Source organism: Vicugna pacos, chromosome 1 (genome assembly GCF_048564905.1).
Source record: "Vicugna pacos chromosome 1, VicPac4, whole genome shotgun sequence".
Lineage (NCBI taxonomy): Eukaryota > Metazoa > Chordata > Mammalia > Artiodactyla > Camelidae > Vicugna > Vicugna pacos.
In genome coordinates this window covers 13,724,011-13,748,343 of record NC_132987.1, presented here as the reverse complement: position 1 = coordinate 13,748,343, position 24,333 = coordinate 13,724,011, and the positions used below count along the sequence as shown (strand labels likewise).

Sequence of the window (24,333 nt, the reverse complement as noted above, 5' to 3'; positions counted from 1 at the left end):
CTTGAGTGATTGCTTTTGTAAACACACTGCTTTCCACAGACAGATCAAAGGCTGTATTTTGCTCTTACAATGCCCCAAAGTCTTGGGCTCTAGGTAACTTCAACATTATTTGGAATAGCCAATTCAATCAAGTTTTAGCCTCCCCCCCACCCCAGGTATACACAATGTTTCTAACATGCAGCAGGGCTGATGGAGAAAAGAATGGGGAAGATACTTTCAGTACAAATACGGACAATGGCATCTTCTCCACTGAGGCACCTAGATGTTTCCTCTCGGGGCCAGCTGCCCAAGGAGAGTTGAATTTTGCCCTGGTTTCTTGATTGTTATATTTGCAAACCTCCATTTTACCCTCACTAGTCGTTTATTCAGTGTCAGTTCACTCATGGTACTTTGCTGGGCATTATACCAGATTATTTAGATATACTTGGTCTTCTAAAAATGTGACAAATATAATCTACGGGAAACTGCAGGGATTGAATTAAGTAAGAGACTAAGCGGTCACAAAACAAGTAGGCCTTCAGCATTTGCACTGCTCTTTACCAGTGATCGTCTCTTTTGACGTACATTATAGGAAAGACACAGTCCATGGCGGTGGGTGAGGCAGAGCCATTAGCATTGTGTGCTTGGATGAGGTAAGACCACTCACATACACTCCAAAGAAACAAGAAAGACTGTGCTGTTCATCAGTAGAAACATCCTAAGAGTCTCTCTCATCTCCCAGTCACATTGAAAAATGCCACCTTCTGCATCCTCAAGAGTGAATGTAAGGGAGCACTGCTCATGTATTCCAGGAAGACAGTGTGGAAGAAGTTCTGAAGACCAGATCACCTTTCTTTGGGATAATCTCAGACAGCCCTCCTTCTTTAGTGCAGCTCACAGATTCACGGCCAAGATGGCCAACGTGAGAACACTGCAGTTGAATAGCAAGAATATTTGCAAGGGAACAAAACAGCAGCTGGCTGTCAGCTTTGCCACAATAATTAAGTGTGCTACAGAGAATTTTTGTTTTGCATAAAAATTAAAAGTTAATACATGTAAATCCATTTTCTGCAGAGGCTAGAAGGCAGGCACCTGTATAATAGATGGAACCACCTCCTGTCTCTGACTCCGTGTAACCACACATCCCACAAACCTCTTCTAGTCCATTATCTGAAATGTACACCATTAATGAGTCATGCCTTTGAATCTGCCATTGGAACACAAATTCCTTTCTGAGCAGCAACATATCAGGCTATCAGCTATTAATAAGCTCTTCATTAATCAGAAATTAAGAAGCTAGTTATCTAGAAAGGGCCTAAGGGAATAATGAGAAAAGTGGAATTATTCATTTATCAACATTTATTGAGGGTCTGCTAACTGAACACCATGATACCAAATGGGAATATAGTGATGAATTCATTCACTCATTCACTCACTCACTGCCTCCCTCATTTACTCATTTATTCATTCAACAGATTTTATATCAAGAATTGGGATGTACATTCTGCCTTCAGATGGACTATAAGCCAGTAAAAGAAATTTTATTTTTATTTACAAAGCAAGAATAAATACCATGAATTTTTAAAAAATGCTATTAGTATGGAAGTTTAGTAGATCAGAGAGATTAATACAGATGAGATGATCAAATATGGCTTCATGGAGGAGGCACTTAACCTGAAAGTTAAAGGATGGCTAGCAAATGAATATGCCAAGTGGGAGAGATAGCAGAGGGAATGACATAAAATGCTAACCCACTGCTTAATGGAGCCAGCCAGCAGGAGACAGCAGAAATCTGCTAGGTGCCAGAAGCCGGCAAGAATGGATGGAGGGAAAGTGATGATGAGGTATGCAAAAAGGGAAGAAATTCCAGAGGCAGACGGCATGTCTTGTTTTACCAATGTGCCTGGAGCCAGGCCTGCATTTACTTATGTCTCAGGCCTTATTCTTCTGAAAGTACAATTTTGTGGATCTTGGAGATTCTCTAGCCAAAAAGCCTTCATTTTATGGAAGAGAAAAACTAGTCTGATAAATTAGCCAAGGCCACAGAGCTAGCAAGTGGCTGATGTGAGAGTATGACCAAATTGCCCTGAAATGAATGAATGTAGATTTTTTTCCATTTGTGCCAAGGTTATCAAGCTAGCTGGCAGCATCTCTCGTGCGTGTTTGTGCGCACATGAAAGTAGAGGGAGAAGGATAGAATGACTGACTCTGAGGTTAACCAGGAGGGACAAAGGAAATGAGGGGGTAAGAAACACAGACCTGCATATTTTCACATCATGAGAGAAGCTGACTTAACTGGAAATTTGGGCTGCAATAGTTTCCATCTATGCAACAGCTGGCCTATGAACTGTAACAACTCAAGCTTCTAAGACCTTTGCCAGCAAGATACCTGGTTCACATGTCAACTCCCCTCTCATTGTTAGAAATGTAAATGGAAGGTTCATGGATGGCCAAGGACTGACTTCTCAGCAGGATAAAATGGAATAAGCAGAAAAGGAGTCACAGCCTTTGCATTTTCAATAAATTGAAAGCATCTCTATTCATAGCCAGATTTCCAATTCAGAAAGATATGCTGTCTTAACAGGAAACCTGAAATGCCAAGAAAGACATGAAAATATTTTAAAGTTAGTTGCATTGGGCCTTCTATCTGTTCTAAGAAATTTCTGCCTCCATCAGAATTAATTTCCTCTGCTTTGCAAATCACATTAATTTCCCATAATTCCAGACAGCTCAGAGTAGCACTGAGCAGACAGAATGTTTACAAATAACAAAATTAGAGAATGCGGGCAAGCATCTTAGAAGTTATCTGATCTGACTCCAAAGATGGAACCAAACCAGGGAAACAATGACTTGGCCAAGATCATACACATAATAAAAATACAGAACCAGTCCCAGAAGCAGATCTTCCACCTCCAGACTTTGCCCACCTAGGGCCCAAGGAAGGAGCTTTCCTGCTGTTTTCCTTGCTGTTCTCCTTGTTGCTCAGGTGGGAGGAGGATCCTACTCCCCTTACCACGAGTACAGTGTGCTCAGGGTTCAGGCGTCAACCAGGGACAGTTCCAGCTTCCCACCTCAAGTGGGACTTCATTCCAACCTCTCAAATCCTCATCTACAAACATAAAATACTAAAAGTGAGACTATCTTTCTCCTTGCAAGCCTCTGGTGTGAGAGTAACTTTTTCAGGTAAGTCTAAGTGAACTTTTTAAAGATATTTCCATAGCTTTGTACCACTTCCTTCTACATAATTTCCCTTTCCACTTTTAAGTATTTGATGTTTCTATGAATTAATATATTATAATATAAATATACCTTCAGAGAGAACTATAGAATTAGAAGCTATGGACATGTCCTATGATGGAGAAAGGTTAAGAGTGTGATCACTTGATGGAAAATGAATTTGCAACTAACATCCTGATAATTAACATAAAACCTACACTGTGAATTAGGAAAACTGTTTAGAATTTAATGCTAAATGAAAAGTTACTACTGAATATAATCTGTGATTACACTTTGTAAAACCATGCTTTTAAAAGGTTAAAAATTAATTAAAATAATAATGGCCATTGTGTTGCAGTTGTAGAATTATGAGCAAATGCTATTTTAAAAGCTTCTAAGATTCTAAAAAAGTAAAGTATTATAATATTTCGATACATTTAATGTTGTACAACTCAAAGCAAATTATAAATTTAAAATTTGATAGAAATAGAAAACTTTTAACTATCAATTGTGTGAAAGAGACTAGAGGAGACTACCAGCTGCAGTTCCCAGACCCTGGAATTTAGGAAATAATGGCCATGCCTCACAGCTCTGTGAGTGTGCCAACTAATCAGTGTGAAAGAATATTCTAGAAATCTGCTGAATTTTCATAGCTGGTTTCTTGTCAGCCTAGATCTGAAATGAAGCTGATTTATTTCCATCATTAAATTGTTTATTAATTCAAGCCTCAAATGATGGACTGTTTCCTCCTGGCTACCCTCCCTGCCATTTCGACAGTTATCAAAGAAGAATGCCTTAGTTCGCATGGAGGAAGAAGCTGCGAGCCTCCTCCCAAGGCATGCCTTGTAATTTTGAAGATGTAGGTATTGCTGAAATCACTAACTTTATAGACTCAGTATTTTCTCAGACAAGAAAAGAAAAGACTTGAAACTTAACAAGAGGAGGTACCAAATAATGAGTATTTTCAGAGAGGCTCAAAACAAGCATGAAACATTCATGTGTTTATGCTACCATGATGGTTCTTAGATGTCCTCAAATCAGACACGTTTCTATCAGTTTTTAGAAAGAGAAAATTAGTATGTACAGAGAGAATCAGAGAGTATGCTCTTTCAGGTATGAGCCAAACTTTGTGTAAAACTTTGGGGCCTAAAAACAAAAAGGCCATGTACAAAATAACTAATCCATGTTAATCAATATTTACTCAGCTCATGACTGAGTTCTTTAATGAAATAAATTCTACAATACTTTACATTTCCATACTTTGTAAGTTTACAAAGTGTTTTGTATGTTATATCTATCTTTTATTTTTCAATGAACACTTTTTATGGTGAGTAAAGCTGGGACTGTTATTCGTACTTTACAGATGGAGACTTGAAGGCTTGGCTTAGATGGAGAAGTTTGGCTTGGCCAAGGTCCCTCAGAGGGCCAGGATTCAAAACCAAGCTTCCCGATTTAACATAGTGCTTTCCCTCTATGGCCTCTTCCAGCCTAATTTGATTAGGCTGTGTCTCAGGGCAGAAAAATGATCCTGATGGTCTCTCCAAGTCTTCCTCAAGCCGAAGAATTTGCATAGGTTGGTAGTGAATAAATTGAAATACTGGTGGTGAATATGCAGTTTTAAAAGTATGATACTAATGAATCTGTAAATCCATAATAAGAAAAACTATTCCACCCATCACACAGTTATTTTTTAATGAATTACCAAACTATATTATGAACCATAATCAATAAATGTCAGGGAAAGAATTAATAAGGAACACAAAGCTATGACAAGTGTGCATTAAGTAGATACATATTTGCTGATCTAATCAGTCAGTCTATGAGAATGGCTGTCCTTTACCTGGGTTTGTGGTTAGTTACAAACTATAACTGCTGCCCCATCACTCATGCTCGTACTGAAGCCAATCTGCAAAGAGGGTCACTTTCTAGAGCTCAGAATTAGCCAAAGCAGTAAATACAAGGACACAAATATATGGAGAAATTCAATTTCTTGGACAAATAAACATAAATTAAAATAAGATACCATGTTTTATCTATGAATCTGCAAAATAATTTTTAACAGTAACACTTAGTGTTGGTGGAGCATACTGAAATAGCCAATTTTTTCATAGTCTTAGACAAAATAGAAACAGGAGTCACCTTTTTGGAAGCATTCTAGTGACGTTTATTTTAAAAATGTATTTTAACCAATAACTTAACTTACATTAATTTATCCTAAAAAATTCACAAACACTTGTCTGACGTGCAAGGATAACCATCATCGTTTTTATACAAGTGAAAAAACAGCAGATAATGATCATTTAACAAAAAGGGAATGTAAGTAAATAAATTCTAGGACATCCAATAATAGAAAACTATTCAGTCCTTAAAAGTTCATGTTCTCGAAGAACATTTAATAACATGGTAAATTATATGACGTGTGAAAAAGTAGGGCATATATTCTTATATACAGTATGATCTCAACTTTATAAAATAAAAAATACATACCTATATGCATGTAAGTTATACTGGAAGGAAAAACTCCGAACTATTAACCATTGGATTTCTCTGGAAGATTGCTTCACCTCACTCTTACAATGAAACTTCAGAATGTCTTATGGAATCAATACAAAAATGGTAGTGCATTTGATTTATCAAGACTTATTTGGCAATATATGAGTATATCTTTATAATTTAAAGTGGGAAATGCCTTATTGACGCATATTGACAGCTTTGTACCAAAGTCATCCTTCCCAGAGCTGATATGAGAAAGAGCCAATGATACATGGACCTCAAAACCCTTATTCACTGGACTCCAACAGCAGCTATGTGAAATCCCCTCTTTATTAAGTCAGGGGGAAAGATTCTCCTGAAGAATTGTATTTATCAAGCAATGAAAATCATATCACTGTCTTGAGATGTCTGAAACTTTCGAAATGCTCACTGCCACCTTTTGCCTGGCTCATGTTTTATACGAAGGAAGTTAGGGATTTATGTGTTCTAAAAGCTGTAATCTTCTTGGGTAGTGAATGTTTCGCTTGTAATTAGTAACTTGCAACAAGCTCTCCAGGGTTTCAGTAACAAGCCAGTGAGACCCACTGGTCATCTTCTTCCATCTCTACCACGTTCTCCATCTTCACTGGTCTCATTTTAATCTTCTGCTTATGCTCAACTCACAAAGCTGGCAGAGTATCAACTTGCCTTTAAATTCTATTAGTTGAGCCTTTCATTTTTGTGTATTTTGGTTCAGGACTTAATCTACATATTGAACACACTCTAAACTGACATTTGATTGAACTTGGAATACTTAACAAATGCTGGTATGCAGTCAGCCAACAGGCCCATGTTCCATGTATTCAAGATACTTAGACCTACCTTCAGCAGGTCAGCTTATGAATAAACAAGATTTCTAACCAGACCATTAGCTTTTTAAAATAAAGCTAGTTTATACCTCTGAACCATGTGGTCTAGTACAAATCTGGGGTTAAGGAAGGTAGATATTCATAGGGCTAGACTCTCTGAGGCTCCTAAACCTCTTTCTCCTCTCCTTGTCAAGTTCACTGCTTACTCAGTCACTATCCATATGAAGCGACAAACTATACTGGTGTCTCCAAACTATTCTGACCACAGAGCACCACCAAAGGTCATGAGGCACATTCAGATTAAAGTGGACCAAAAAGAGCTATCAAAATGAATTAATTACAGCTAAAAATATGATTCAAATGCATTTACTTTAAAAGAACAAACTAAAACCTATTTTTAATAAAAAATTTAAATATGATACATTAAAATTATAGAAAAGGCGCAGAACATATGTTGGCAAATTGACCAGACAACTGACATCATGACATCATTCTGAAGGTGCCCTTCCCATGCATCAGTGTGCTGGGCAACCAGGGTTGCACACATAGCGTGGCTGCTCATGGCATTTGTGGCCACGGCACAGCCAATCTTAATTACAGGCTTCCCTCATTGGTCTCAAACAGCAATGTCAAAGGTTGTCACATATGCCACAGCTACATGACTCTTGGACTCAATCTAGTAAGCAGCTATTGAGATGTCTATTATCAATCAGAAATGTCCTTAAAAAGAGTTATTGATGTCAATATTTATTCCAAGTCAAACATTAAAATACAGTGTTAATGTACTGCCTGGCACCATGAATGATGCAAAAACTCTGTGTGATGAACTGCTAGCACAGATCTATAAAAATAGTGCAGAATTAGTTTAGGAGGAGAACACAGTGGCCTAAGCTTTGTTACTCAAAAAAGCAGCCCCAGCAGCAATCCGTGCCCACGTCAGCAACACTGTTCTCAGCACCACTCCACTCCTAATGCCCCGCGGGCTCTTCCAAGGCTAATCTGAGAACATCACCTTCACTAGAACACTCTTTCTCACCTCCAGACCCCTTAGGTTGGTATTTATTGCCCGCTGTGATCTATGACAAACCCTTCTCAATTTGCCTATCATTACTTCTTCGTCTTACCCTGTCTACTCCAGACAAATTTCCCTACTCAGTTTCTTCAGATACATCCTGCACATTAGTTTGTTCACACCTTGGTCTCCTCCTCCACAGCCCTCCTCTCTGCTCTTAGGAATCCTCCCATTCATGAAGGTCCAATTTAAGACCTTCACGTTCTCCCTCCCTCTATCAACCTTGTAGCATGTGCTGTCTGTCCCAGAGCACCCTTCTCAGATGCTCTTGCATTGATGGTTGTCTTGCTCTGGGCCTGTCTCTCCAACAAGACTACAGACACTTCTGGAGCAAGGACCACGGCCACCCTGCCCCAGCTGTCTACGACAGGTCAAAATATTTGAGCCTTGATTGAGAAAGAATGCCCTAAAGTCAATTTGAACACTCTGGTAACAATCTGTTCCTCTTCACCAAACACTGTGAAGATTATGATTATTTTTCTGCAGCTCTCTGAAAGTTCTCTAATGAGAGGGAAGACGTTCCTTTCTAATGAAGGCATTATTTCTCAAAAGCACCAGCTAGTTAGACCTTGACTCTAATGACACGATCGGCTGTGACCTGACCTGCTACATGATGGCTGGGCAAAACAAAATGGCAAACTCAAGGCTCTTCTCTGGCTGTTGCCACACATGGTAGATGGATGGCAACGCTCAGTGCTCAGGTGTCAAGAAAGAAAGACAGACATGGTCCCTACTCTCAAGGTATCTACAGTCTTGTTAGAGAGACAAGGTGCAGAGCAAGCTAATCAGCAGTGCCAGGGTGTGCTCTGAGGTGGACAGTGTGAGCCTGGCACAACCAGTCTTAATAACAGAAGTAAGCCTCCCTTTGGAACTCCCTTGGTGTTCCAAAAAGCAACACCAAGATTGTCATAATGTCACAGCTTTGTGACATTTTTTAAAAGTCTAGCATAAAAAAAAAACACAAAAAGCAAACAGAAAGAAGACAAAACAGAAAAAAAAACCAGAACAGAAAGAAGAAAAAAGACATTCCCTTGGTTAAGGTGTGAGGGAACTCCTGGAGGCAGTGTTCAGAACTTGCCAAGAATTTCTAGCCAGCCCAGAGACCTGGAAAGTGGACAGCAGGTCGCGGAGACACAAAGCAGAGCCACAGCCAAAGAGTGTAACGGGGAGGAGCCCAGAGAAGAGGGAGGCCAGGGGAGTCCGGTGTGTCAGCATTAGGATTGCAGCCAACCACCGGTCACCACCACTGACTGAAGGTCGAAAGAGCCAAGATCCTAAAGCGGCGTCTTCCTCCTCAGGGACTCCCAACATTATGAACTTCCTTTTTACAAGTGGGAGCTCAGAACTCCTGGGATGAGCACAAAGATTTCTAAACATCTGCATTTTCCCTAGTCATACTGTGATTTAAAAACTACAAAGCAGGCCACTCCTTCCATGGCCACAGGAGCAGGGTATAGAATTGTGCAGCTAACTCACAGCAATGACCGGGCCACATCGTCCTGGACAAAGAGCTCTCCGTTTTGCTAGCAAAGTCTTTGCTGGATTTGGGACAACTTAATTTAGCTAAATGCAGTGTCCTCTCTCATTGGCATGTCTGGCCTCTGGCAGTGCAAGGTGATACAGAATCATCCACTCTATGGAAGCAAGGCTGTGTCCTGCTCTCTAGCACGTACGTCGTCCAGTGGAGGAAGACGAGGCCTATTTCATGTGGGTGATGTTTCAAAGAATGCTCATCCATGACAGTTCATCGAACTGTATTTTATGTATCTGTTGCAGTTGTCTTATATTTAGTTTAAAAAAATTTAGAGAAATGAGGCAGATACATAGCCTGTGTGTGCAAATGTGATACAAGGCAGAAGGAATTCAACAACTGCTGAACCCTTGCTATGCCTCAGGTCCCGTGCTTACACTGTGTAGAATTTGTCATTTAATCCTCACCTCCAAATTACAAGGCTGGTTTTGCCTCACTTCAACGATCGGTGCTGGAGGGAGGGAAGCTCGAACGTTACAGAAGTTAAGCAAGGGGAGAGCTGAAGTGTGAGTCCAGGCACGCTGGCCCTGAAGTAAAAAAGCTGCCTTTGCCACTAGCCGATGCTGGACAGGCCGGGGGGACAGCCCTCCGAGCAGAGACGGCCACCGAGGACAGTGGGCGTCTGGGTATGCCATCTCTGTCACCGCTCTCTGAGAATGCTATTTCTTTTCTTGTGAAGTTTCCTTAGTAAGCAATTACCAGTGTATTCTTTCTCTTCTCTTCTCTTTTTAAAAATGTGACTCAGCAGAGAAAAGAGTAAGTGGAAGAGTTGAAAGGGAAAAAAGATGAAATTAGTGAAAAATAGAAACTCTTGATTTAGAAAACTTATAAATTCCGTTTCCAAAATAAGACTCTAAAAATATTGCTCCTGGAGATTTAAATAGTTTTTTTTTTTTGAAATCACAAATGGCACAGTGATCTAACTAATGGCTTTCAAACTTTTTTCAAGGAGTTCTAAAATCCATACACTCTAGACTACTCCTTCTATTCTTCCACAGAATAAAAAACTGAAATAATTACCCCCCCAAAAAAGAACTAGCAAGAATATACACCATGACATCTTATTGTGACATCCCACTGTCACAGAAGGCAAGCAACAACTTAAAGATTAATAGGGTTATGTCAAAAAGACACAGGAACCAGATTAAAGAGACTTCCAGTGGCCAAAATTAGTTTAAAAAAAAAGACTATGATTGTAACATAGTGAATAAGTAAAAACCTGTGAGTATATAGTAACATGCATTAAAAAATAAAAAGGAGAAGGGAAATCCTTATAACTCAATCTATTGCCATTTCTTGTTGCCGCCTCTGATTTGAGAATCAGTGCTGTGCTGCAGTGGTCCTCTTACATTGCATTTTTATTTTTCCATTATAAAAGGAAAATAAAGTGAATAAGCACCACAGTGGGCAGTGCTTTTCATGGCACAGAAAGAAATTATCCTTCAGACACCTTTGAGGCTATAAGGTGGAGGAAATGGATAAAAGGAATGAAAACAATTTGCTTTATATTTAGGGTTTCACGTAAGGAGGCAGGAGACTCTTCCCGCACGTTTACATTGGCTTTGTACTGTCTTGAACAGCTCCTATTCTCTAACTGTTTGCAAAGCTCAATGATTTGCAGAGCTAAGATAAAAAAGTATACAAAGCAAGAAATATTCCTGGAAGGAGGAGATAGGAAGAAAAGAGTCAATACTAACAAAAGCTGAGAGGCAGAGAACTGGTCTTATGAGACCTCTTGAGGAGGGTCTGGCAGTGGAGACAGCTGCGTGGAAATCTGAAACCCAGCAGGCCCGAGTCAGCGTCCCTGGACGAGAGTCTCAACCCTGCCACCCACTGGCTGCGTGTCCTGGAGAAGCTCCTTTCCCCTTGAGTTATGGCTTCCTCAACAAAGGAGTCAGTCTCCATGACCTCCACTCCCACCCTATGACCCCATGAATGTCTGCACTTCCCTCCCCCTGTGCTGTGTATGCCCTTGGATGAGTTAACTCCCCTGTGCCTCAGGTTCCTCATCTGTAAAATGGAAATGGTAACAGTTTCTGCACCTCCCTCGGCTGCTATGAGAATTAATGAGATAATATATGAAAAGGGCTTGGTTCATAGCAGCACTATTTACAATAGCCAAGAGATGGAAACAAACTAAATGTCCATGGACAGATGAATGGATAAAGAACTTGTGGTACATTTAAACAATGGAATACTACTTGGCCATAAAAAAGAATACACTAATGCAATTTGCAGCAACATGGATGGACGTGGAGATTGTCATCCTAAGTGAAGTAAGCCAGAAGGAGAAAGATAAATATCATATGATATTACTCATATGTGGAACCTAAAAAAAAAAGAGAGAGAGAGACAAACGAACTTCTTTACAAAACAGAAACAGACTCACAGACGTAGAAAATAAACTTATGGCTAGAAGGTAGGAAGGGAGTAGGAAGGGATAAATTGGGAGTTTGAGATTTGCAGATACTAACTAATATATATAAAATAGATAAATAAGTTCATACTGTATAGCACAGGGAACTACATTCAACATCTTGTAGTAACTTATGGTGAAAGAGAATATGAAAATGAATACACGTATATTCATGTATGACTGAAGCATTATGCTGTACACCAGAAACTGACACAACATTGTAAACTGACTATAGTTCAAAAAAATATACATACAAATAAAAAACTGCTCGGAACAGTGCCTGGCACACAGTAAGCATGCCGAACATGTTAGCTATTGTTGTCATTAGAGTAATTAAAATTGCAAGTATTAGTTCTTTTGTTATCCATCCAAAATCTTCTTCAAAAGTTAATAATCTTTCAAAGGGGAGCTCTGATGCCTCATCATTCCAGCAGGAATTGCCCCTGCCTCCCTCCCTTCTTCTCCTATGACAGCTTCGGGATGTCTACAGCATTTCAGGATAAGCAACTTCACAGCAGCCTGCTCCAAACCATGATGTAAGGCCATTTTTTCTCTAGAGTAAGGAGAGAAGGGAGGAGTGGCTGGAATAGGCCTAACAGATTGATTTTTTTTTTAGTGAGAGTAATAGAAGCCTAACCAAAGGGAACACTGAACACTGAGAGAAAAACTGACTATAGAGAGAGTAGCGTTCTTGACTCAAGTAGGCAAGTCTGGTTATAAGATAAATGTTAAAGCTGGGTATATGCAGTTCATGATACTGTTCTCTTTGTTTTTATCAGTTGAAACTCCCTAATAATTTTTAATCTATGAAATTTTTAAAAATATAATGGTCAAAAATAAAATCATATCCTCCCTGATACTGGGGTAAGCACTGCACAGATGACCAGGAACTTCTGGCTGAAGAGTAATCTCTTGGCTGCCTTTCCTCTGCTCTCTGTAACCACGTCAAGAGCTTCAGCGCTCCATCTCCAATAGCTTAAGAAATTTTATTTATTTACTAAGGTCTTAACTAAGAACGCAAAGCGCGTGAAGCTTTTAGAATTACTATATGTTTGTCCTCTTTTTACATTTCTTCAGGACTAGCCCCTGTGGAACGTGAGAAGGTAAAGCAAGGTGAGAAAAACACCATCATCTCTCAATTATTCAACTGTCTCCTCCCTTTGAAAGTCTCTTAGCAAGATGCCAAATATGGTTTTTTTAAAAAATTACATATTCCTTTATAACAAACCCAGAAATATCATTGTCTTTGGAGTGCCCTCTAGGTTAGAAATACCTAAAAATAAAACACTACTTCAGGGACATGAAAAGAAATATAAATTGTCCAATGAACTCGACACCACAAGGAGAATTAAACAAAACAAAACAAAAAAGAACTACAGAATACACGTCTTTCAAAGATGTCCCTTTTTAGCCCACAGTGCTCTTAACTGGGCAGGTGTGGGGCCAGTATTAAGCCAGAGGGTGAAGGTAAATAACGTGTGAAGGTTGGATAAGGTGGGAAACACGTAACAAGGAGCAAAATAACTCACCTGAGGGCTTGTTCCAGTTAACAGTCCAGGTGGCACACACTGATGACCCGCTCATCTGCCTTAGCTGAGTCATTCAACAGACTCACCGAGCTCGGTCTGTGTGAGGTGCTGGGGGTGAGGGGATGAGGAGTGAGAGGCAGTATCCGGGGCCCTCACGATGTGCTACGACAGGGCTCGTACAGGGTACAAAGGGGTCACACAGACACGGTTACGCTGGCTGAGGGGTGGAACAGGGCATCAGAGGAGGGCTTCCCGAGAGGCAAAACAGCCTGGTGGTTCAGAGCACAGCCTCAGGGCCAGGCTGCTTAGGTGTGAATCCCAGCATCACTGGTTCTGTGACCTTGCTCGAGTTACTTAACCTGTGTCTCACTTTCACAATGTAAAACTGGTTTTTAAAAAAGTTACTATTCTAAAGGCACACTGAGTTTTAAATGAATATTCTGCATAAATGTCTAGAATAATATAAATTCTTGGTAAATAAATGACCATATGATATATTGTCCAAACTGAGATATTCTGAGTATGAGTGGGTGATGCTAATACGTACACTGGAGCAGAAGGAATCAACTAGAATTATCCAAGCAGACGGGACAACTGGTCACCCTAGAGATGTGTTTATGGATGTTACTTGTGAAGGGTGTTGGCCAAGCAAAGCAGCAGGGGAAGGATGTCATGGCAGAATGACAGTGTATGCAGGGAGAGGCAAGAGAATTCATCAGGTTCCTCTGTCACCTGCTCGCAGGGGAAGGTCTTCCTCTCCTCCAGAGCACTCAGTGCGGTTGGGAGTCGTGCCTCTGTCACTGTGAACATCTGCCTCGCACTTCTTTCCCCCAACAGACCGCAGGCTCCAGAGGAGCCTGGTTTTGCTCAGCGAGCTTGGTTAAGGGCACAAAGTGGGCACTCCTGTCTGCTGAATGGTGGTTGAAGGCACGTGGCTCGTCAGAGGCGACAATACAAAGCAGACTGCAGAGGTCCTAGGGGCGCTGCTCAGATTTGTTTTCAAGGGCGAATCTGCCCCAAGGAGCACAGTTAGCTGACGGCTCTCAGCTGTCTTTAGGCTCTGCCTCAACTTTTAAGCTGAGGTTCTCTCTCCTCACGCAGTTCCAGCCAATGACTGAGCGAGGCTCACCATTCCTCATCAGTGGAGAGCCCCTACAGGTAAATTTTTGCCCCAAAGCTTCTTGTTGGGTCAGGCAAGACCTTCTTGGAGTTGTACCTAAGTCTGAGGCTCATCCCAACTGTCCTTCCTTCCCCCTTTCTTTTCCAGGTCTCAGACCAGCATCGCAGTCTAAAGCTTTCCCTTCCTGTTCCGGCTCCCTCTCCCCATTATCTTTCACAGACATGTGTCCCTCCCCACCCCACCCCCACCCCCTGTAAATCCCTTGCCTTTGTAACTCTGTGTTGGTGTCTTCCTGGAGGAATCAGCCAACATGAGAGCAAAAGGATACAGTGCTGGAGCGTGACACAGGAGTCAGAGCCCCCAGTACTATGCTAAGAAATGTGACTTTTATTCTGGAGGTGATAGAGAAGTACTGAGCTGCAGGGAAGTGGCGACAGAGCTACAGTCCCCAACACCAGGGTAGAGAATGGCTCGAAAGGACAGCATAGTCACCTTCCAGTGAAACATCCACATGAGACGTGATGGGGGTGCGGATGAAGGCGTTCAGTGACAAAGGCTAACCTCACATGCCAACCATGTGTCTTAGAACTGTGCAGGGAAGCAGAATCACCGCCATTTTACAGCTGAGGAAACGGGCACAGGGGAGGAGAGCAGCTTACCCACGTCATCCATCTGGTCAGCTTTAAACTCCATGCTCCTTTCATCAGACCACTCTGCCTCCTGGACAGAGGACAAGCTTTAAGGAGCTTTTTAAAGAGGAAGATGTTGAGTTCTGTTTTGTATACGATGAAATCCCATTTAAAGTCTGCTTGGATATAATAAAACTTACATTCCCATAATCATTAAAACCTAGTATTTTTTTTTTAACAAAAGCTGATAAAATACCTAAACATGACGCACAGGGATAGGAGTACTTCTCGATGACAATGCTGAACTACACTGGCTGTCCTCTAAATGAACCTCTTTTCAATCAGCATACAGCACTGAGTGCCTGATAGTTCTAGCTTCTGAGTGTAAAAAATCAATATATGGAATCTGTCCTTAAGGATCTTAAAATGCAATGGAAGAAGTAGACACATGTTTATAACCAGATATGTGGTCATAAGAGATATGAACAAATTGCTATGGGAAGATATAAAAGACCACTGATTTTGATTAAAATGCTCAGGGAAGGATCACAGGGCAGAAAGTCCACTGGGCCTTGAGGAAGGTGAAGCATTACATGAAGCCTTTCTTCCTTGAAGTCACTGTCAATACCAAAGGTGACCCTCAAATGCCCTTGGGGGCATTTGCCTAGAGAAGGTAAGGCAAAGATGCAAATGAGTTGCTTAGTTTCAGTATCACAATTCCCATTAATCAGCTCTTTAGAAGCCCCTGGAAATTAATCACAAATCAAAGAATCTGAAATTCATCATCCTTTTGCCTTCAGATGCTTATTCCTACTTACTCAATACAACAGGTAGAGTATGTAGAAAGAGTCCACTTCTCCTGGTTATTCACCTTCACAGCCTCGGCGTGCAGCAAGAAAATATTCGGTCTCACATCCCATGCACTGAGGTGAGGCTTCTGGTCTCGTAGAGAAGCACCTCAACCGGCACTCCGAGGCCACTCTATGCCTCTGGTGAGGCCCTTCCTTGAAGACGAGGTACACCAAAGGTACACGAGGTACACATCCATCCCAGCAGATGTGCAAGATGCTAACTGTGGACAAGTATTCTTCTCCCCTTTCAAGCCTGTCCCATCTGCCACTTACTTCAGAAGGATGCCTTCCCGGGGCCCTTCTCATCTGAGAGGGACTAGCAGCCCTTCTGACCCACTGTTCTTTCCCTGCACTCCCAGCAATCCCCAAAGAATCACTGGGAGGATTTGGACAACTACACTTTTGAAGAGAACACTCTTTGGACCAAGTCCCAGATAAATGCAGTATGCAGTACATATTTTGTCTCAACTGACCAGGCTTAAAGGCCCCTTCTTTACACAGAGGAAACAAATCTGAGGGAAAATATGTGATCTGGTAAAATACAGCTACCAAAGATCTCTGTCCTTTTTTATGTCACAGCTCTTTCCCTGTCATTTTTCTAGGATTTAATTACATATCACTGGTACTGCTTATTGTCTTTGACTGTTGTATAACTATAATATTTTCTGACTATTTTTCACATTTGTCTTCTCTTCCTAATTTAACTGAAGGGTTCTGAAAGGTGAGAACCATGTCTTAAGCATCTTACCCCTCTCTCATAGTTCTGAGCAGAGAGCTAGTCACAAAATCAGATTTCACCATCTATTTGTTGGATAAATGAATGCCTTTTAGGGTCTTCAAAAACTATCAGTTCTGAATCAGGAGAAAATAGACAATCTGAACAGAATGATCACAAGTAGTGAAACTGAATTTGTATTAAAAAAACAAACAAACAAAAGACTCCCAGCAAACAAAAGGCCAGGACCAGATGGCTTCACACAGGGGAATTATACCTATCCTTCTCAAATTATTCCAAAAATTTAAAGACAATGGAATAATCCCAAAATCATTGTATGAGGGAATCTCAAATACATTGTATGAGACATTTGGTATATGTCTATACAAAGCCAGACAAAGACACTACAAAAAAAGAAAATTACAGGCCAATATCTCTGATGAATATAGATGCAAAAATCCTCAACAAAATATTAGCAAACCAAATACAACAATATATAAAAAGGATCATACAACATGATTAAGAGGGACTTATTCCAGGGATGCAAAGATGGTTCAACATTTACAAATCAATCAATGTGATACACCACGTTAACAAATGGAAAGATAAAAATCACATGATTATGTCAGTAGACACAGAAAAAGCATCTAATAGAATTCACCCATTTATGATAAAAATCCTCATCAAAGTTGGTATACAGGAAACATATCTCAACATAATTAAGGCCATTGATGACAAACCCGCAACTAACGTCACACTCCATCGTGAAAAGCTGAAAGCTTTGCCTCTAAAATCAGAAACAAGACAAGGATGCCCACTCTTGCCATTTCTACTTAACATAGTATCGAAAGTCCTAGTCACAGAAATAATACAAGAAAAAGAAATAAAAGTCCTAGTCACAGAAATAATACAAGAAAAAGAAATACAAGAAAATGAAATCCAAATTGGAAGGGGAAAAGTAAAACTGTCACTATCTGCAGATGACATGATAACTATATATAGAAAACTAAAATCCCCACCAGAAAACTATCAGAACTAATAAATGAATTCAGTAATGCTGGGGATACAAGATTAACACACAGAAATCTATTGCTCTCCAAATACAAATAATGAACAAAAGAGAAATTAAGGAAACAATCTCATTTACAATCACATCAAAAAGAATAAAACACCAAGGAAGAATAAACTTAACCAAGGAGGTGAAAGACCTATACTCCGAAAACTATAAAATACTGATAGAGAAATTTGAAAATAATGCAAAGAAATGGAAAGATATCCTGTGTTCTTGGACTCAAAGTATTAATATTGTTAAAGTGACCATACTACCCAAAGCAATCCACAGATTTAATGCAACCCCTATCAAAACAACCATGACATTTTTCACAGAACTAGAACAAATAATTCTAAAATTTATATGGAACAAAAGACCATGAATTGCCAAAGCAATTCTGAGGAAGAAAAAAAAAAAAGCTGGCGATATCATGCTCCCTGACCTCAGCCTATACTACAAAGCTACAGTAATCAAAACAGCGTGGTACCACCTCACACCAGTGAGGATGGCCATCATTAAAAACTCCACAAATGATAAATGCTGGAGAGGGTGTGGAGAAAAGGGAACCCTCCTACACTGTTGGTGTGAATGTAGTTTAGTGCAGCCACTATGGAAAACATATGGAGATTCCTTAAAAAACTAAAAATGGAGTTACCATATGATCCAGAAATCCCATTCCTGGGCATATATCTGGAGGAAACTCTAATTTGAAAAGATACATGTACCTCAATGTTTATAGCAGCACTATTTACAATAGGCAAAACATGGAAGCAACCTAAATGTCCATCGACAGATGATTGGATAAAGAAGATGTGATATATATATACACATATATATGTACATGTATATGTATATACACATACACATACATACACAAACATATATATACATACACACACATACGTACACATGCCTATACATATATATATATACACATACATATATATACACATACACACAATGGAATACTACTCAGCCATAAAAATAATAAAATAATGCCATTTGCAGGAACATAGATGGACCTGGAAATTGTCATACTAAGTGAAGTAAGCCAGAAAGAGAAAGAAAAATACCATATGATATCATTATATGTGGAATCTAACAAAAAAGAAAAGTGAAATTCTTTATAAGACAGAAACAGACTCACTGACATATAAAACAAACCTATGGTTACCAGGGGGGAAGGAGGGTGGAGGGGGAAGGGGGAGTGGAGGGATAAACAGGGTGTTTTAGGATTTGCAGATACTAAATACTATATATAAAATAGATAAACAACAAGGTCCTACTATTTAGCATGGAAAATTATATTCAACATCTTGTAATAGCCTATAACAAAAAAATATGAAAAGACTATATGCCTAACTGTATCATTATGCTGCATACCAGAAATAAACACAACATTGTAAACCAACTATACTTCAAAAAGAATTATTTTTTTTACTTTAAAATATTTTTTTAAAAAGTACCATGGTCCTGGCACAGAAACAGACATAAGGATTGATGGAACAGGCTAGAGAGCCTTGAAATAAACCCATGCACTTATGGTCAATTAATTTATGACAAAAGAGGGAAGAATACACAATGGAGAAAAGACAGTCTCTTCAATAAGTGGTGCTGGGAAAACTGGACAGCTACATGTAAAAGAATGAGACTAGAATATTTTCTCATACCATATATGGAAATAAACTCAAAATGGACTAGAGAGCTAAATGAAAGACCTGAAACCATAAAACTAGAAGACAATATAGGCAAAACATTCTTTGACATAAATTGTAGCAATATTTTTTGGATCTGTCTCTTAAGACAAAAGAAATAAAAGCAAAAATAAACAAGTGGGGTCTAATTAAACTTACAATCTCTTGCACAGCAAAGGAAACCATCAACAAAATGAAAAGACAACCTACTGAATGGGAAAAAATACTTGTGAATATAATCAATAAGGGGTTAATATCAAAAATATGTAAGTGGCTCATATAACTCAATATCAAACAAAAAACCAACCCAATCAAAAAATGAGCAGAATACCTGAACAGACATTTCTTTTTTCCAAAGAAGATACACAGATGGCTACCAGGCACATGGAAATATGCTCAAAATTGCTAATCATCAGAGAAATGCAAATCAAAACCACAATGAGATATCACCTAAGTCTACAAATAACAAATCTTGGTGAGGATATGAAGAAAAAGAAAGCCTAGTACAGTGTTGGTGGGATTGTAAATTGGTGCAGCCACTATGGAAAACAGTATGACGATTCCTCAAGAAACTAAAAATAGAACTACCATATAACCCGGCAATTCCATTGCTGGGTATATATTCAAAAAAATGAAAACGGTAATTCGAAAAGATATGTGTATCTCAATGCTCATAGCAGCACTATTTACAACAGCCAAGCTATAGAAGTCACCTAAGTATGTGCACGCGCATGCATACACACACACACAATGGAATATTACTTAACCATAAAAAAGAATGAAATTCTGCCATTTGCAACAGTGTGGATGGACCTAGAGATTATTATGCTTAGTGAAAAAAGTCAGACAAAGATAAACACTGTGTCATCACTTATATGTGGAATCTCAAATACAAAACAAATGAATGTATATAACAAAACAGAAATAGACTTATAGACATAGAAAACAAACTAGTGGTTTACCAGTGGGGTGAGGGAAGTGGGACGGACAAGATAGGGGTAGGGGAGTGAGAGACAAATTATCATGTATGAAATAAATAAGCAACAAGGATGTATTGTACAGTACAGGGAAATATAGCCATTATTTTTAATAACTTCAATGGAGTATAATCTTTAAGAATTGTGAATCACTATGTTGTACACCTGAAACTAATATTGTAAATCAACAATATTTATCAGTCAATCAATTAACCAATCAGTTTTTTCTCCATTTTTTCTCCAAGATCCAAAAGTGATTAAAACTGAGGGGTGTGTGTGAAGAGGGGGGAACATTACACAGTGTAATAATTTAGTCTTATTTAGTGGAACTACTCTGACTAAATAGATAAATTCCAATCTTAAAGCTCTTCTAGTTGAACATATCTCAAGTTTCTCATTACTTTCTGCTAAATTGCATTTATGTTTCAGCTGATTACTCACTTAAGTTATTGAGTCCCTATCAACAATTAAAAATAGAAAATATCACTATTAGTTCCATGGTTCTTCAGAGGGTGACGGTCTTTGTAACTTCGGCTTTACTTTTTCTTGGGCTTCTCCCACCCTTGCTCAACCTAACCCTGGATGCATAGCTCAGCAATTCAGAGCAGCTTTGCTGAGCATCACTCATTTGCCAAGAGGGGTTCAGAACTGGCCTGTTTGGGGGTAACCCGGCTTTCTTATACTTCAGAGCTAGAGGAAGGCTGGAGCTGTCCCTTGGGTGACATTGAGTGAGTGGTCACAAAGGGTTAGGAAGGAGGGGTACATGCCCTGCTGTCCACAAGGAGTGACTATGGGGACCCATCTGTGGGTGGCGGAAAACACAGACCTGAGATGGGTACACATGTGTGCTCTGCAGACTCCACCCTGTCGGCCAAGACATGCAGGTGAGACGCTCTGCTCCACTCCTCACACACTTCTGTTTCACATTTCAGTTTAGGGAGCTCTTTTTTCTCAAGGCTGATTTAGTTTGTCTTAGACTAGAAGACCCACAGAACAAAGCAGGCAGCACCCAGAGTGACTCCTCAGATGGCCTAGCGCTGCCCGGGAGACACACTGCCTGCATCATGGGCACAGACGCAACACTGCGTCAGTCTGGGAGACAGAGCTCAGGGGATCCTGGCAAGGTGCCTGTTCCTCCTTACAGAAGACAAGGACTAGAAACTAGCCGGTGTGGGCCACCTCTGACTAAGCAGCAGCCAGGGAAAGCCGGCCTGAATAAGCAGGAATCCACCTGGGTACAGGAAATGGAAATGCGGGGGTATTTAGAGGAAAAAAAAAGAAAAGTTGAAGTGATTTTATTTCTGCCTTATCATTTTGAGAACTCTGGATGCCTTCCCTGAAGAGGAAATGCCTCTGTCCCCGGTCTGAACAACGCACTGGAGTCTGCACGGGGGCCAGGTCCTCCTGCACTGTGCCCTTGGTACAACAGTGGACTGGACCCTCCCCCCCTGCTGCCCAGCATCTGCTCTGGGCAGCAGCCCTCCCTCACATGGCTGGCTCCTTACTAAATGCCACTGTAATCACTGCAACAGAAAAGGAAAAAAAGGAGTAGAAGAAACACAAAGTACACTTAAATTGGCACTTTTTCTCTCTGCAAAAAATACAGTTTAAGACCTCAGATTTCTTTTTCATTAATTTTTCAATTTATAAAACCCAAGCTGCCAACCTCGCACACCCCCATTCGCTTACCTCTCTTGCTTCTTACTCAAGTCTTTGGCCCAGACAAAGACTAAGGAACTACAGGAACCCAGCCCTGAAGTTCTGGTCTCTATGCCATAGGTCTACCTGCTTCTTTGGCTGTGGCATGACCATCTGATATACAGAACCAAGGAAGTGCCCCCAGCCCTCTCAGCTCTGAACACTGTCATTCTCTGCTTTGGTGTGGCAACGTGATCTGATTTCTTGGCCCTCATCTTGAATTCTCTTCCTGCTATCCGCTTCTCCCAAATCTGGATCTCTGATTCTGACTTGAACCAAATTCCAGTCAGCCTTGGAAAGGTGGCACAGCAGAAAGAGGCTAAGCCCCTTCCCTTCGCAAGGATTAGGCAAAGGCCCTCAGCCATCTCAACCTGGAAAGCTGTCTTTTGGCCTTCAGCCAAATGAAGATGGGAAAGAACATAAAAAGGTAATCAGCTTTAACATTCTGATTCTAGATTCTTAAAAAATCTGCAGGAACAAGTCAAAGTGGAAGGTTATAAGACATAAACTTTATGAGCAGCGCAGCTTAATTTTTATTACACACTCTGCTTCTGCAGTTTTTCTGTTCCTTGGACCTCCTTTCCCTTTAAGTTCTCCTATTTATGGTCAACTGTTTGTTCCAGGCACTCCCACCCCAACCTCCAGCATTTTGTCCCAGAAATAGCAATAAGCTACTCAAAACTAGGACCAGTCTCAGCTTCCAGGAGACCATGAGGACGTCCCCCTCGCCATCTGTATATCAGCCTCCTTGCATGCACAGTGAGAATGGCAGTCGTGTCCTTGACCCCCGAAGTGTGAGAAGAACGCTAAACTGAAACGACAGACACGTGTAAGGGAGTGTTAGCACTACTCTTAGTGCCATTTCCTGTCTTTATGGACAAGTCCATTTCCTTTCAGCCCTTACAACTCTATCAATGTCTCTATTGATTCTTCCCTTTGCTTCCTATCCACAGGAATTACTTTCATCCCTTCACTGCTCTTTAATCTCTTCTCCTTCTTAACCTTTTACTCTGGCCCCTTAGTCAAGCTCTTAAATGACAGCTATTTTCTAGATGCAGAGACTGGGAATCCTAGCGGGACAAGGTGCAAAATAAGGGAAATTCAGGAATGCTAACCAAGACCAGAGCTACTGGTTTTAAATACTTGTCTGACAGAGAAACAATATGCTGAGGGCCTCATAACCGGCTCTGCCACTCCTTGTTGAGTCACGACATTTCCCCTAGCATATCCTCATGGTTTTTCCCTTTGCCCCGGCCCATATTTCTCAGCAACATAGGCAAAACGTTCTCTGACATAAATCTTAGCAATGTTCTCCTAGGGCAGTCTACCCAGACAGTAGAAATAAGAGCAAAAATTAACAAATGGGACCTAATTAAATGTATAAGCTTTTGCACAGCAAAGGAAACCATAAACAAAACAAAATGACAACCTATGGAATGGGAGAAAATATTTGCAAATGATGTGACTGACAAAGCCTTAATTTCCAGAGTATATAAATAGCTTATACAACTAAATAAGAAAAAATCCAACAACCCAGTCCAAAAACAGGCAGAGGGCCTAAACAAGCAATTCTCCAATGAAGACATACAAATGGCCAATAGGCACATGAAAAAAAAAATAGCTCAATATCACTAATTATCAGAGAAATGCAAATCAAAACTACAATGAGGTATTATATCACCTCATACCAGTCAGGGTGGCCATCATTCAAAAGTTCACAAACAATAAATGCTGGAGAGGGTGTGGAGAAAAGGGAACCCTTCTACCCTGCTGGTGGGAATGCAGTTTGGTGTAGTCATTGTGGAAAATATTATGGAGATTCCTCAAAAGACTAAAAATAGACTTACCATATGATCGAGCAATCCCATTCCTGGGCATATTTCCAGAGGGAACCTTAATTCAAAAAGATACATGCACCCCAATGTTCATAGCAGCACATAAAAGTAGATTTTTAAAAAATTTGTGTATTTTAAAGTGAAAAGGGCAAAAAAGCTAAGTTGAGACATCAATATGGCAACGAGGCCTCTTAAAGGGCAAAGTGGAGAGCTGTTGCTCTGGGCTGTTTCTCTCTGACTGGTTTCTCACATGCCATCATCTTTGACCTCTTTGCCCATTCTTTTAGAGACATGATCCTCATCTCGACCTTCTCCTCCAACCCTCCCTCCACTACACTTAGAGAACTCAGTCAACCACCATTAGTTACCGTGACTAGAGTGTGTCAAAGCCCCCTGCTGGGTGAGTGGGACACAAGTTGCAAACCAATGAATTAGAGTGTCTGCACAATTGTAGTATGTATTGTAGAGGTGTCTATTAGTATCTTCCCTGACTCACTTTTTCTAAAGAAATTCAAAGCTCTGCTACTCAACTGTAAGTCCTTTGGGGGCTGACACTGACTGACTTTAGGCTTAACTTTATAGAGTACATTTTATACATCTCAAGGTTAAGTATATGTATTAAAAAACACATGTATTTAATTACATATATTGTATTTAAAAGTACATGTATTAGAAAACT

General features: G+C 40.2%; 1 protein-coding gene across 6 annotated transcripts in view; it reads right to left on the bottom strand.

Moving 5' to 3' along the window:
* Positions 1–24,333, bottom strand: part of TMEM108 (transmembrane protein 108) — a 289,709-nt gene that overhangs the window by 224,361 nt on the left and 41,015 nt on the right. The window contains exon 3 of one of the 6 annotated variants that reach the window (XM_072953338.1): positions 14,864–14,924. The exons of the other annotated variants lie outside the window; for them this stretch is intronic. The gene's annotated coding sequence lies outside the window, so the exon portion shown is untranslated. The remainder of the gene's footprint in view (positions 1–14,863; positions 14,925–24,333) is intronic. 6 annotated transcript variants of the gene reach the window in all.